Here is a 13,131-nt window from a genome sequence, read left to right as displayed (position 1 = left end):
ATTAGGTTAACAGTTTATCCTGCGAAATCATATTGTGACATGAATTATAGTATGGTCGTTGAAAGATAGTCAGGAATTAGGATATTAGGATGGTTGGGGTATAGAAGGGGTTAAAAATAGATAATTTAGAAAGGATGTGAGGGAAGGAGAATAATGTACTCTGCTGACAATGGAATGTAGGAAATGTAAATATTTATACAAAATAGATAAACATTGCCAATAAATAAAAAAAAATGTAAAACATCATAATAAAATAATAATAATAATAATAATAATAATAATAATAATAATAAAAATAAATAAAATAATATAAATAATCACATAATACAAAAATAATAATATCAAAATAAGGTTCCAATTATTATTATTATTATTATTATTATTATTATTATTATTTCACACATTATTTTGATATTATGATTTTTTATTTTATGTATTTTATACTAATAATAATAATAATGATAATAATAATAATAGTAACAACAGTAAAATATTTTAATGCTAATAAAAATATCAAAATTATATTATTAAAATAGATAAATATTACCAATAGATACAATTAATATGACATACTTTAAAAAATAATTACAAATATTAATAATATTAATACATAAGTAATAAGAATAAAATAATATAAAAATATATTCATAATATTGTTAAAATAATATTGTGATTAATAGTAATACTGTTATAATAACTATATAATATTTAAAATAATTAAACCATTTATTAGTAGTAGTAGTAGTAGTAGTAACAGTAATAATATTAATGAAAAATATAATAATAAAATATCAAAATGATATTATTAAAATATAGTAATAAAAAATATAAAACTAATATCAAAATATATAATATTAGCAATGATAAGTAAAATAAAATATTATTAATAATAATATTGATAATGAGAATCAAAAGAATATTATCAATTTTAAAATAACAATATTACACAATTATTATTATTATTATTATTATTATTATTATTATTATTATTACAAACATTATTTTGATATTATGATTCTGTATTTTATGTATTTTATACTACTACTAATAATAATAATAATAATAAAGTAAGATATTTTAATGCTAATAAAATATCAAAATTATATTATTAAAATAAATATTACCAATAAATAAAATTAATATAAAATATTTTTAAAAAATAACAGTTACAAATATTAATAATAAAACAAGTAATAAGAATAAAATAATATAAAAATATATTCATATTAATATTATTAAAATAATATTGTGATTAACAGTAATACCGTTATAATAACTATTTATTTAAAATAATTAAAACATTTATTTATAATAATAATAATGAAAAATATAATACAAAATATCAAAATAATATTAAAAATATAGTAATAAAAATATAAAACTAATATCAAAATATATAATATTAGCAATAATAATAAGAAAAATAAAATAATAATAATCAAAAGAATATTATTATTATTATCCATTTTAGAATAACAATATTACACAATTATTATTATTAATAATAATAATAATATAAACACTAACAGTAAATAATAGTAACAATAATAAAATACTACTACTACTACTACTACTAATAATAATAATAATAATAATAATAATAATGATAATAACAACACAAATAATAATAATAATAATAATAATAATAATAATAATAACACAAACACTAACAATAAATAATAATAATAATAATAATAATAATAATAATAATAATAATAATAATAATAATAATAATAATAATAATATTTGGAGATAACCTCTAGCTGCATGAATATCTGGGAAATAAAATAAAGATATTATAAAACAAAAATATATAAAATATATTGAATAATAAGTTTAGTTGTAGAGACCTGTGTTCGTTATTGAATGGTCTAATAAGTAAAGCTCCAGGGCAGGTAACAGAGGTGAGGATGATGATGATGATGATGATGATGATGATGGTGAAGGGTTGATTTTAATTATATGCATCAAATCATATTTTGCTCCTCTTTTAGCCCAATACCTAATCGCCTCCTTTAAAGGGTTAACAGATAATCCGGGTGAGATGTTGCAGTGCTGTGTATGGAGATTGGTAATCCTATACATATCTGTGCTCTCTCCGGACACATTGATTTATGCATTTAACACTTTCTGTGCCAGAGTCTGACTCCAGCCACAAAAGCTGATGACACTATAGAAGGGGGGCAGTTTGGCCTTTTTGTTCCCCCAGCAGTGGCGGATTGTGGGGGGTTCTGGGGGTCACTTGCCCCCGAGGTTGATGGGTTTTAAATGTTCGCACTCTCACAAGAGGTCAACTCATTCAACGAGGGCACATAAAACCGGCGGCTGCTGCACAACCTCTTGGGAGAACAAGAGCAGTTAATCACATTACACACCATGTTAACAAATAGACTGTGATGTGAGACATCGAGAGTGATCTTTCAAAGAGGTTCTGCAGCAGCCAAACTGTAAATTATTATCAACATTGCATTGTCCAACTAGCTTGATAAAATTGAGCTGGATTTGTCATTTTAACTATTTTGATACTGTATGTTCCATGTAGCAGAGCTGGATTTGCCATTAATCAGTTTGATATTGTATAAGCCAATGTAGCAGAGCTGGATTTATCATTAATCAACTTAATACTGTATATTCCATGTAGCAAAGCTACATTTCTCATGTAGCTATTTTGATGCAATATAGTCAATGTAGCAGAGCTGAATTTGTCATTAATCAATATGATACAGTTTAGTTGATGTAGCAGAGCTGGATTTGCCATTAATATTTTGGAAATTGTGTAGCCAATGTAGCAGAGCTGGATTTGTCATTAATCAATCTGATACTGTATATTCAATGTAGCAGAGCTGGATTTCTCATGTAGCTATTTTGATGCAATATAGTCAATGTAGCAGAGCTGGATTTGTCAATAATCTATCTGATACTGTATATTCCATGTAGCAGAGCTGGATTTGTCAAATCTATATGGTACTGCATATTCCATGTAGCAGAGATGGATTGCTATTAATGAATTTGATACTGTATATTCCATGTAGCAGAGCTGGATTTGCCAATAATCAAGTTGATACTGCCTAGTCAATGTAGTGTAACTGAATTTGTCATGTAGCTATTTTGATACCATATAGTCAATGTAGTAGAACTGGATTTGCCATTAATCAATTTGATACTCTCTAATCAATGTAGCAGAGCTGAATTTCTCATGTAACTATTTTGATACTATATAGTCAACATAGTAGAGCTGCATTTGTCATGAATCATTTTGATTCTGTCTAGTTGATGTAGCAGAGCTTAATTTGTCATGTAACTATTCTGATACTGTATATCCGATGTAGCAGAGTTGGATTTGTAATTAATCAATCTGATACTGTATATTCCATGTAGCAGAGCTTTCAATGTAGCTATTTTCATTCTATATAGTTAATGTAGCAGAGCTAGATTTGCCATTAATCAATTTAATTCTGTCTAGTCAATGTAGCTGAATTTGTCATGTAACTATCTTGATACTATATAGTCAATGTAGCAGAGCTGGGTTTGTCATGTAACTATTTTGATACTTTATAGTCAATGTAGCAGAGCAGGATTTGTCATGTCACTATTTTGATATCGTAAAGCCAATGTAGCAGAGCTGGATTTGTCATGTCACTATCTTGATATTGTATAGCGAATGTAGCAGAGCTGGATTTGTCATGTAACTATTTTGATACTTTATAGTTAATGTAGCAGAGCTGGATTTGTCATGTCACTATTGTGATATCCTATAGCCAATGTAGCAGAGCTGGATTTGTCATGTCACTATTGTGATATCGTATAGCCAATGAAGCAGTGCTGGATTTGTCATGTAACTATTTTGATACTTTATAGTTAATGTAGCAGAGCTGGATTTGTCATGTCACTATTGTGATATCGTATAGCCAATGTAGCAGAGCTGGATTTGTCATGTCACTAGTTTGATATCGTATAGCCAATGTAGCAGAGCTAGATTTGTCATGTCACTATTTTGATATCCTATAGCCAATGTAGCAGAGCTGGATTTGTCATGTCACTATTTTGATATTGTATAGCCAATATAGCAGAGCTGGATTTGTCATGTCACTATCTTGATATTGTATAGCGAATGTAGCATAGCTGGATTTGTCATGTAACTATTTTGATACTTTATAGTTAATGTAGCAGAGCTGGATTTGTCATGTCACTAGTTTGATATCGTATAGCCAATGCAGCAGAGCTAGATTTGTCATGTCACTATTTTGATATCCTATAGCCAATGCAGCAGAGCTGGATTTGTCATGTCACTATTTTGATATCCTATAGCCAATGTAGCAGAGCTGGATTTGTCATGTCACTATTTTGATATCGTATAGCCAATGTAGCAGAGCTGGATTTGTCATGTCACTATTGTGATATCCTATAGCCAATGTAGCAGAGCTGGATTTGTCATGTCACTATTGTGATATCGTATAGCCAATGAAGCAGTGCTGGATTTGTCATGTAACTATTTTGATACTTTATAGTTAATGTAGCAGAGCTGGATTTGTCATGTCACTATTTTGATATCCTATAGCCAATGCAGCAGAGCTGGATTTGTCATGTCACTATTTTGATATCCTATAGCCAATGTAGCAGAGCTGGATTTGTCATGTCACTATTTTGATATTGTATAGCCAATATAGCAGAGCTGGATTTGTCAAGTCACTATTTTGATATCCTATAGCCAATGCAGCAGAGCTGGATTTGTCATGTCACTATCTTGATATTGTATAGCGAATGTAGCAGAGCTGGATTTGTCATGTAACTATTTTGATACTTTATAGTTAATGTAGCAGAGCTGGATTTGTCATGTCACTATTGTGATATCCTATAGCCAATGTAGCAGAGCTGGATTTGTCATGTCACTATTGTGATATCGTATAGCCAATGAAGCAGTGCTGGATTTGTCATGTAACTATTTTGATACTTTATAGTTAATGTAGCAGAGCTGGATTTGTCATGTCACTATTGTGATATCGTATAGCCAATGTAGCAGAGCTGGATTTGTCATGTCACTATTTTGATATTGTATAGCCAATGTAGCAGAGCTGGATTTGTCAAGTCACTATTTTGATATCCTATAGCCAATGCAGCAGAGCTGGATTTGTCATGTCACTATTTTGATATCCTATAGCCAATGTAGCAGAGCTGGGTTTGTCATGTCACTATTTTGGTACTTTATAGTCAATGTAGCAGAGCTGAATTTGTCATGTCACTATTGTAATATCGTATAGCCAATGTAGCAGAGCTGGATTTGTCAAGTCACTATTTTGATATCCTATAGCCAATGCAGCAGAGCTGGATTTGTCATGTCACTATTTTGATATCCTATAGCCAATGTAGCAGAGCTGGGTTTGTCATGTCACTATTTTGGTACTTTATAGTCAATGTAGCAGAGCTGAATTTGTCATGTCACTATTGTAATATCGTATAGCCAATGTAGCAGAGCTGGATTTGTCATGTCACTATTTCGGTGAAGCAACACCTGTGGAATGTGATAATTGCAATGAATGGTGTAAATTGACCTCCAATCCAACATGCCCTAACCAAGTCAGCTCTGCTACATTTGCAAATCTTTCAATGCAAAACAAGCCAGGACTATTTAATAATATTCAAACATTATTTGTTTAGGAATATTATATAAACAAAAAACAAATCTGTGCGCACTGCAATGTATGAATTAAAGGGCCAGCAGCACCGTTTTCAAAACGTGCAAAAATTGCATTTATAATCAGAGAATGAGAAAGAGAGACAGACGGAAGGAAAGATACAATATGGGAAAAATATTCTGGAGTGGCTGCTAAAGGGTTACCAGTGATCGAATCAACAATGACAAGAAAAGTTAGGCACTTCACTTAAAATGATAATAATAATATATATAAAAAAAAAAATAATAAATAAATAAAAAATTCCACCATGAATTTCCAAGCAGCGGACCAGCCTCCAAGACTCGCAGCCCAATAAGAGCCGTCAGGGGAGGCTCTCTGAGATCACTTTCTCACAACCCTTCACTGTTTTTGCTCAGCAGCCAGGCACATTGGAACCGCTCACTGATAAAATTCGAGGATTTACTGGGAATATCCCTGCCTCTCTTTTCTTTCCCTCTTTCTCTTTTTTTTTTCTTTTTTTTTTTTTTCTCGCTCTCTCGCTCTCTGTCTGTCTGGAGATACACTGCTGATGTGTAGAGGAAAAAAAAGAGAGAGAGAGGCAGCTGGAGGAAAACTGCATCCTTCTTCCATCAGGACACATAGAGCTTTGAGAGTGTCAATCTCTCCATCAGCATGAAAAGGCACCGGAGCCCCCAGTAAGTGAGGGGCTGCCCCCCACTCCATCCTCCATCCGGCTGGGTCCCTTCTCCTAACACATCCTCATCTTGGAGCTGCAGATGAAGATGCTGCCTGATGACTGGCACAGTAAGTAGCCCCCTTTTCTTCCCATTGCTTATGCCACCATGGTGGCTACTTTCTAGGGGGTCTCGTACCATCTTGAGTTGTTTTGATAAATGGATAGTCTGCCTCCCTGCAGCAAGTGGTGATGAGCACATCATTCCCTGGTTGCAGGTGATTACCCATAGGGAGAGAGTTAGTTGGGCTTCTTGGTGTCTCTGTCTATCCTCTATCTATTATTTTCAGTGATACCGGAGTCCATCAGTCTGTGCATTTCTGGACCAAGGTGCTCATCATGCCCTGAGAATGCAATGCACTTGTCGTGATGAGAATAAATATCATCTACCATCCTCTTATGTAAATTGTCAGAGTCTGATGTGAATTGGAAGAGCTTGAGGGGGGGTTGAGAATATCACTGTCGATGGTGGTAGTGGTGGTTGTGGTGGTGAAAGTGTTGGTGGTGCTGGTGATGTTAGTGGTGGTAGTGGTAGTAATGGTGGTGGTGGTGGTAATAGTGGTTGTGGTGGTTGTGGTGGTGAAAGTGTTGGTGATGGTTCTGGTGATGATAGTGGTGGTAGTGGTGGTGATGGTGTTAGTGGTGGTAATGGTGGTAGTGGTGGTTGTGGTGGTGGTAATGGTGACAGTGGTAGCAGTGGTCGTGGTAATGGTAGTAGTGCTTGTGGTAATGATAGTAGTAATGGTGGTGGTAGTTGTTGTCGTGGTGGTAATGTTAGTAGTGATGGTGGTGGTGGTGGTGGTGATAGTGATGATGGTAATAGTGGTGGTGGTATTAGTGGCAGTAGTGGTGGTAGTAGTGGTGGTAGTGATGGTAGTCATGGTAGTGATGAAAGTGTTTGTGGTGGTGGTGGTGACAGTAGTGGTACTGTTGGTAGTGATGATAGTCCTGGTAGTGATAGTCGTGTTTGGGGTGGTGGTAGTGGTGGTGGTAGTGGTGGTCGTAATGATGATGGTACTGATGATGGTAGCGGTGGTGGTAGTGGTGGAAGTGTTTGTGGTGGTGGTAATGGTGGTGGTGATAGTGGTGATGGTGGTACTGTTGGTGGTGGTAGTGATGGTAGTCATGATAGTAATAGGAGTGTTTGTGGTGGTGGTGGTGATGGTAGTGATGACAGTAGTGATGATGGTAGTGATGGTGGTGATAGTGTTGGTGGTGGTACTGTTTGTAGTGGTGGTGGTGGTAGTGATGGTAGTCATGGTAGTGATAGTAGTGTTTGTGGTGGTGATGGTGGTGGTGGTGGTGGTAGTGGTGGTGGTAGTGGTGGTGGTGGTGGCAGTGATGATGGTGGTGGTGGTGGTGGTAGTGATGATGGTAGTGGTGGTGGTGGTGGTAGTGATGATGGTAGTGGTGGTGGTGGTGGTGGTAGTGATGATGGTAGTGGTGGTGGTGGTGGTGGTGGTAGTGATGGTGGTGGTGGTGGTAGTGATGATGGTAGTGGTGGTGGTGGTGGTGGTAGTGATGATGGTAGTGGTGGTGGTAGTGGTGGTGGTGGTGGTGGTAGTGATGATGGTGGTGGTGGTGGTGGTAGTGATGATGGTGGTGGTGGTGGTAGTGGTGGTGGTGGTGGTGGTAGTGATGGTGGTGGTGGTGGTGGTAGTGATGATGGTAGTGGTGGTGGTAGTGGTGGTGGTAGTGGTGGTGGTGGTGGCAGTAGTGGTGGTGGTAGTGATGATGGTAGTGGTGGTGGTAGTGGTGGTGGTAGTGGTGGTGGTGGTGGCAGTGATGATGGTAGTGGTGGTGGTAGTGGTGATGGTGGTGGTAGCGGTTATAGTGTTCAACGACTTGTGTGGGAGACCAGTTGCAGCAGAAGACCTGTAAGATTTACACCTACTGCATGACACATGGGGTGAGACAGAGAAAGAACGAGAAGATTGAGATGATCCTAAGGGGTCGGATTATAAGACACAGCCACCAAGTTCCTTATTTAGTCCCCTTTGGCTTTGCTTTATTCTAAACTTACTCCTACAATTCTCTGGCAGGTTAGCAGCATAATTAAATAGAGAGCGTTTTGTTGGCTAGACGTGGCATTTAAATGCCTGGAGATCTCCGTCCCTTGGAGTGCTCTCCTATTACGGCACTCGGAAAATGGTGCAATAAAACAGAAGAACCATCTGTCCTTTCCGTCGGACCTGCAGATGCAGGTAGCAAATCGGAAAGGCGTAAAAGGTTGCCTCCACACCCTGCATTGTTGTCAGAAAGCTGAGGCAGACGAGGGGTTAAGCGAGAGCTCGGCAAAACACAGAAGGCACCAACTGTCTGCGAATCTATGATTTAATTATGGCAACCCGTCAAAAGGGCAACGACCAAAACATTAATAATACAACATGGGAACACATGAGCCAAATAAAATGTCACGTTAACACATGAATGGTTCCTTGGTGCTTCCATCTCAACAGGTCTTTTCTTAAAAATGTTTTTAAAAAAATTGCATTTGCCAAAGAATGTCAGGATCTGGAATGATCATGGATGGGGCAAAAAGAAATGATGGCAAAAATGCATTTTAGTGTACACCTTCTGGGTGATGCGGAGATGTGCCTTGGTAATGTGTCTGCTGCGTGTAGTCTTTAGCAGGAGTTACAGACATATTATTGTCAAGGAAATCGATATTCTCATGCACAACTTGATCTTCGTGGATGAAGGAATGAATCTAAGTTGACTTTGAACAATGGGTCGAATTTTATTAGGGGCCAACCGGCTTTGGAGAACGTTTCTAACGTCTTCCATATCCCATTCTCAAGACCAGTTCCAAAAACTCAATCTATAAAAATAAGAAACTTTTTGATTCTTCTCTAGAATCCGTCTCCCCCCCAAAAAATTAACAAAAACAACTTTTTTTCCAAAATAAAAAAAATCCCATCCTTGACCGAAATGTAGATCACACTTCAAAGGCTTAATCCGGTCTGACGCTAGGATATAATGATACCACGGGCAGTCTGTCTGCCTAATTATTTTTGACATGGCACCACACGTTGTGAATATCAAATATGGGACCTTTGTGGGACTTCATCCGTAGACTTCTCGAATCAATTTTAATTTGGACGTGTTGCTGCATTCGAGTCCGTGCTGAAAACGCCAGGCAGGAGATGATGAAGGCCTGGGCAAATGGGAAAGAAATGCTGATTTGCTTTTAAAAGTGTAAATATTTTATGATCCCACGTGCGCAGAATGATTTCACCGTGCCGAGAGTTTTTTTTGTTTTTACAGTAGCTGGAAAAAATTTGGATGCAGCAAGGGGACTCATCTAAGATATGGTTAATATGATTTTTTTGGTTTTACATTGACTTCACTTTCAGCCAACTGAGATATGGTTAATACGGCTTTTTTGCTTTTATATTGACTTCACTTCGGCCAACTGAGATATGGTTAAAATGTTTTTTTTTTTTTTGGTTTTGCATTGACTTCACTTTTGGACAACTGAGATATGGTTAATATGGCTTTTTTGCTTTTACATTGACTTCACTTCGTCGGCCAACTGAGATATGGTTAATATGGCTTTTTTTGGTTTTTCATTTACTTCACTTTCGGCCCACTAAGATATAGTTTATATGGCTTTTTTTGGTTTTGCATTGACTTAACTTTCGTCCAACTAAGATATAGTTAATATGGCTTTTTTTTTTTTTACATTAACTTCACTTTTAGCCAACTGAGATATGGTTAATATGGCTTTTGTGTTTTGCTTTAGCATTGACTTCACTTTTGGCCAACTAAGATATGGTTAATATGGCTTTTTTTGGTTTTGCATTGACTTTAGTTTCGGCCAACTGAGGTGTGGCTAATATGTCATTTTTTGGTTTTGCATTAACTTCACTTTTAGCCAACTGAGATATGGCCAATATGGCTTTTTTTGCTTTTGCATTGACTTTACTTTTGGCCAACTCAGATATGGTTAATATGGCTTTTTTTTTGTTTTGCATTGACTTCACTTTCGGCCAACTCAGATATGGTTAATATGGCTTTTTTGGTTTTGCATTGACTTCAGTTTCGGCCAACTGAGATATGGTTATTATGGCTTTGGTTTTGCATTTACTTCACCTTTGGCCAACTGAGATATGGTTAATATGGCTTTTTTTGGTTTTGCATTGACTTCACTTTGGCCAATGTCCGAGCAAAACCTAATCTGGGCTGTCATATGTTAGCAGTAGGGATTCGATAAGGATAAATGAGTGTAAACATAGTAGAAAGCAGACACACAGGGATGGACGTAGGTCAGGTTAGACGACGATCAATCCAGCACATTCTCTTTGTAATGCTGTAAAATTACATAACCGCCATTGCAGGAGTCGATGAGAATAAATAAATAAAGAAACACAGAGGCTTTACTTTCCATTACCTTCAATTTTCAAAGTATGATTCAAGTGGCAGCACTGAGAACTTGCTTTGAGTCATGCCTGCAAAAAAAAAGCATTTACTGTCTGTCATCTGGTACGTAATTATCGATTCTCCGTCGCTGTTCTGCAAAGAAATAGGACTGCAAAAGAAGTTTTTGTACTCTTTAATGAAAATACAAGGAAAGTTGGAGCTTTTTCTGGACACTTACTCTACATACAAAACTTTTTCAGGTGGAGTGTTGAACAGGACGGTCGTTCTTGACGGCTATTTTTCAATCTCGAATGTCACATTTTTTTTTTAGCTTATATTTATGTCATATCATTTTAATTAGGGTTAATATTAACTATGCTGGATAATTTCCACTAAAAAAAAAAATAATAATTACATAAGTAATATAAGGGGTTAAAAAAAAGGAAAAAATGTAACAATCGCTAACATAATAAGCAAAATACATAAATAAATAAATAAGTTAATAATAAATGGGCAAAATAAATAAAATTTGTGATGTTCTTAAACTATGTTCATTCCTACAGACTTTGGACTGAAGATATAATATATTCCAAAAATGAAAAAAAATAGGATTAAATGTCCATCTTTGCCTAGAAAAACGAAAAGTCCATGTGGTAAACTTCCTTTGATGTGCAGAAAAAATGCACAAAATTCATTCCTTCAGTCTTTGGCCTTATTATATCTATTATTAGCTTCCATGGAGTCTGACAGTGGACTGGAGATATAATATATTCCAAAAATGAAAAACAAAATTAGGAATAAAATTCCCATCTTTGCCTATAAAAAAATTCAAAGTCCAGGTGGTAAGCTTCCTTTGATGTTAAGAAAGCAATACTCAAAATTCATTCCTACAGTCTTTGGCCTTGTTATATCAAATATTAGCTTCCATTAAAACTAACACTGGACTGGAGATATATTATATTGCAAAAATGAAAAAAAATTAAGTATAAAATTTCCATTTTGCCTATAAGAAAGACAAAGTCCACGTGGTAAGCTTTCTTTGATGTGCAGAAAAAAAATGCTCAAAATTCATTCCTATAGTCTTTGGCCTTGTTATACCTAATATTAGCTTCTGTTGAGTCTAACACTGGACTGAAAATATAATATATTCCAAAAATAAGATTAAAATTCCCCTCTTTGCCTATAAAAAAAGCCAATGTCCAGGTCGTAAACTTCCTTTGACGTGCAGAGCAAAATGCTCAAACTTCATTCCTACAATCTTTGGCCTTGGTATACCTAATATTAGCTTCTGTTGAGTCTAACACTGGCTGGAGATATAATATATTCCAAAAATGGAAAAAATATTAAAATTCCCCTCTTTGCATATAAAAAAAGATAAAGTCCACGTGGTAAGCTTCCTTTGATGTGCCGAAAAATGCTCAAAATTCATTCTTACAGTATTTGGCCTTGTTATACCTAATATTAGCTTCTGTTAAGACTAACATTGGACTGGAGATAAAATACCTTCCAAAAATGTAAAAAATAACATTAAAATTCCCATATTTGCCTAAAAAAGACAAAGACCACATGGCAAGTTTCCTTTGATGTTCAGAAAAAATGCTCAAAATTCATTCCTACAGTCTTTGGCCTTGTTATACCTAATATTAGCTTCTTTTGAGTTCGACACTAGACTGGAAAGGAAATATATATTCCAAAAATAAAATAAAAAAAATATTAAAATTCCCATATTTGCCTATAAAAAAGACAAAGTCCAAGTGGTAAGCTTCCTTTGATGTGCCAAAAAAATGCTTAAAATTCATTTTTACAGTCTTTGGCCTTGTTATACCTAATATTAGCTTCTTTTGAGTTCGACACTGGACAGGAAAGGAAATATATATTCCAAAAATGAAATAAAAAAAATATTAAAATTCCCATATTTGCCTATAAAAAAGACAAAGTCCAAGTGGTAAGCTTCCTTTGATGTGCAGAAAAAATACTCAAAATTCATTATTACAGTATTTGGCCTTGTTATACCTAATATTAGCTTCTGTTAAGACTAACATTGGACTGGAGATAAAATACCTTCCAAAAATGTAAAAAATAACATTAAAATTCCCATATTTGCCTAAAAAAGACAAAGACCACATGGCAAGTTTCCTTTGATGTTCAGAAAAAATGCTCAAAATTCATTCCTACAGTCTTTGGCCTTGTTATACCTAATATTAGCTTCTTTTGAGTTCGACACTAGACTGGAAAGGAAATATATATTCCAAAAATAAAATAAAAAAAATATTAAAATTCCCATATTTGCCTATAAAAAAGACAAAGTCCAAGTGGTAAGCTTCCTTTGATGTGCCAAAAAAATGCTTAAAATTCATTTTTACAGTCTTTGGCCTTGTTATACCTAATATTAGCTTCTTTTGA

General features: G+C 34.9%; 1 protein-coding gene across 1 annotated transcript in view; it reads left to right on the top strand.

Moving 5' to 3' along the window:
* The first annotated feature begins 6,014 nt into the window (after positions 1-6,014).
* Positions 6,015-13,131, top strand: part of LOC142254676 (cadherin-8) — a 592,012-nt gene continuing 584,895 nt past the window's right edge. The window contains exon 1 of the mRNA XM_075325863.1: positions 6,015-6,437. The gene's annotated coding sequence lies outside the window, so the exon portion shown is untranslated. The remainder of the gene's footprint in view (positions 6,438-13,131) is intronic.

The sequence above is a fragment of the Anomaloglossus baeobatrachus genome, chromosome 10 (genome assembly GCF_048569485.1).
Source record: "Anomaloglossus baeobatrachus isolate aAnoBae1 chromosome 10, aAnoBae1.hap1, whole genome shotgun sequence".
Taxonomy (NCBI): Eukaryota; Metazoa; Chordata; class Amphibia; order Anura; family Aromobatidae; genus Anomaloglossus; species Anomaloglossus baeobatrachus.
The sequence above is the reverse complement of the archived record's forward strand: the minus strand, read 5'-3'. Positions and strand labels throughout refer to the sequence as shown.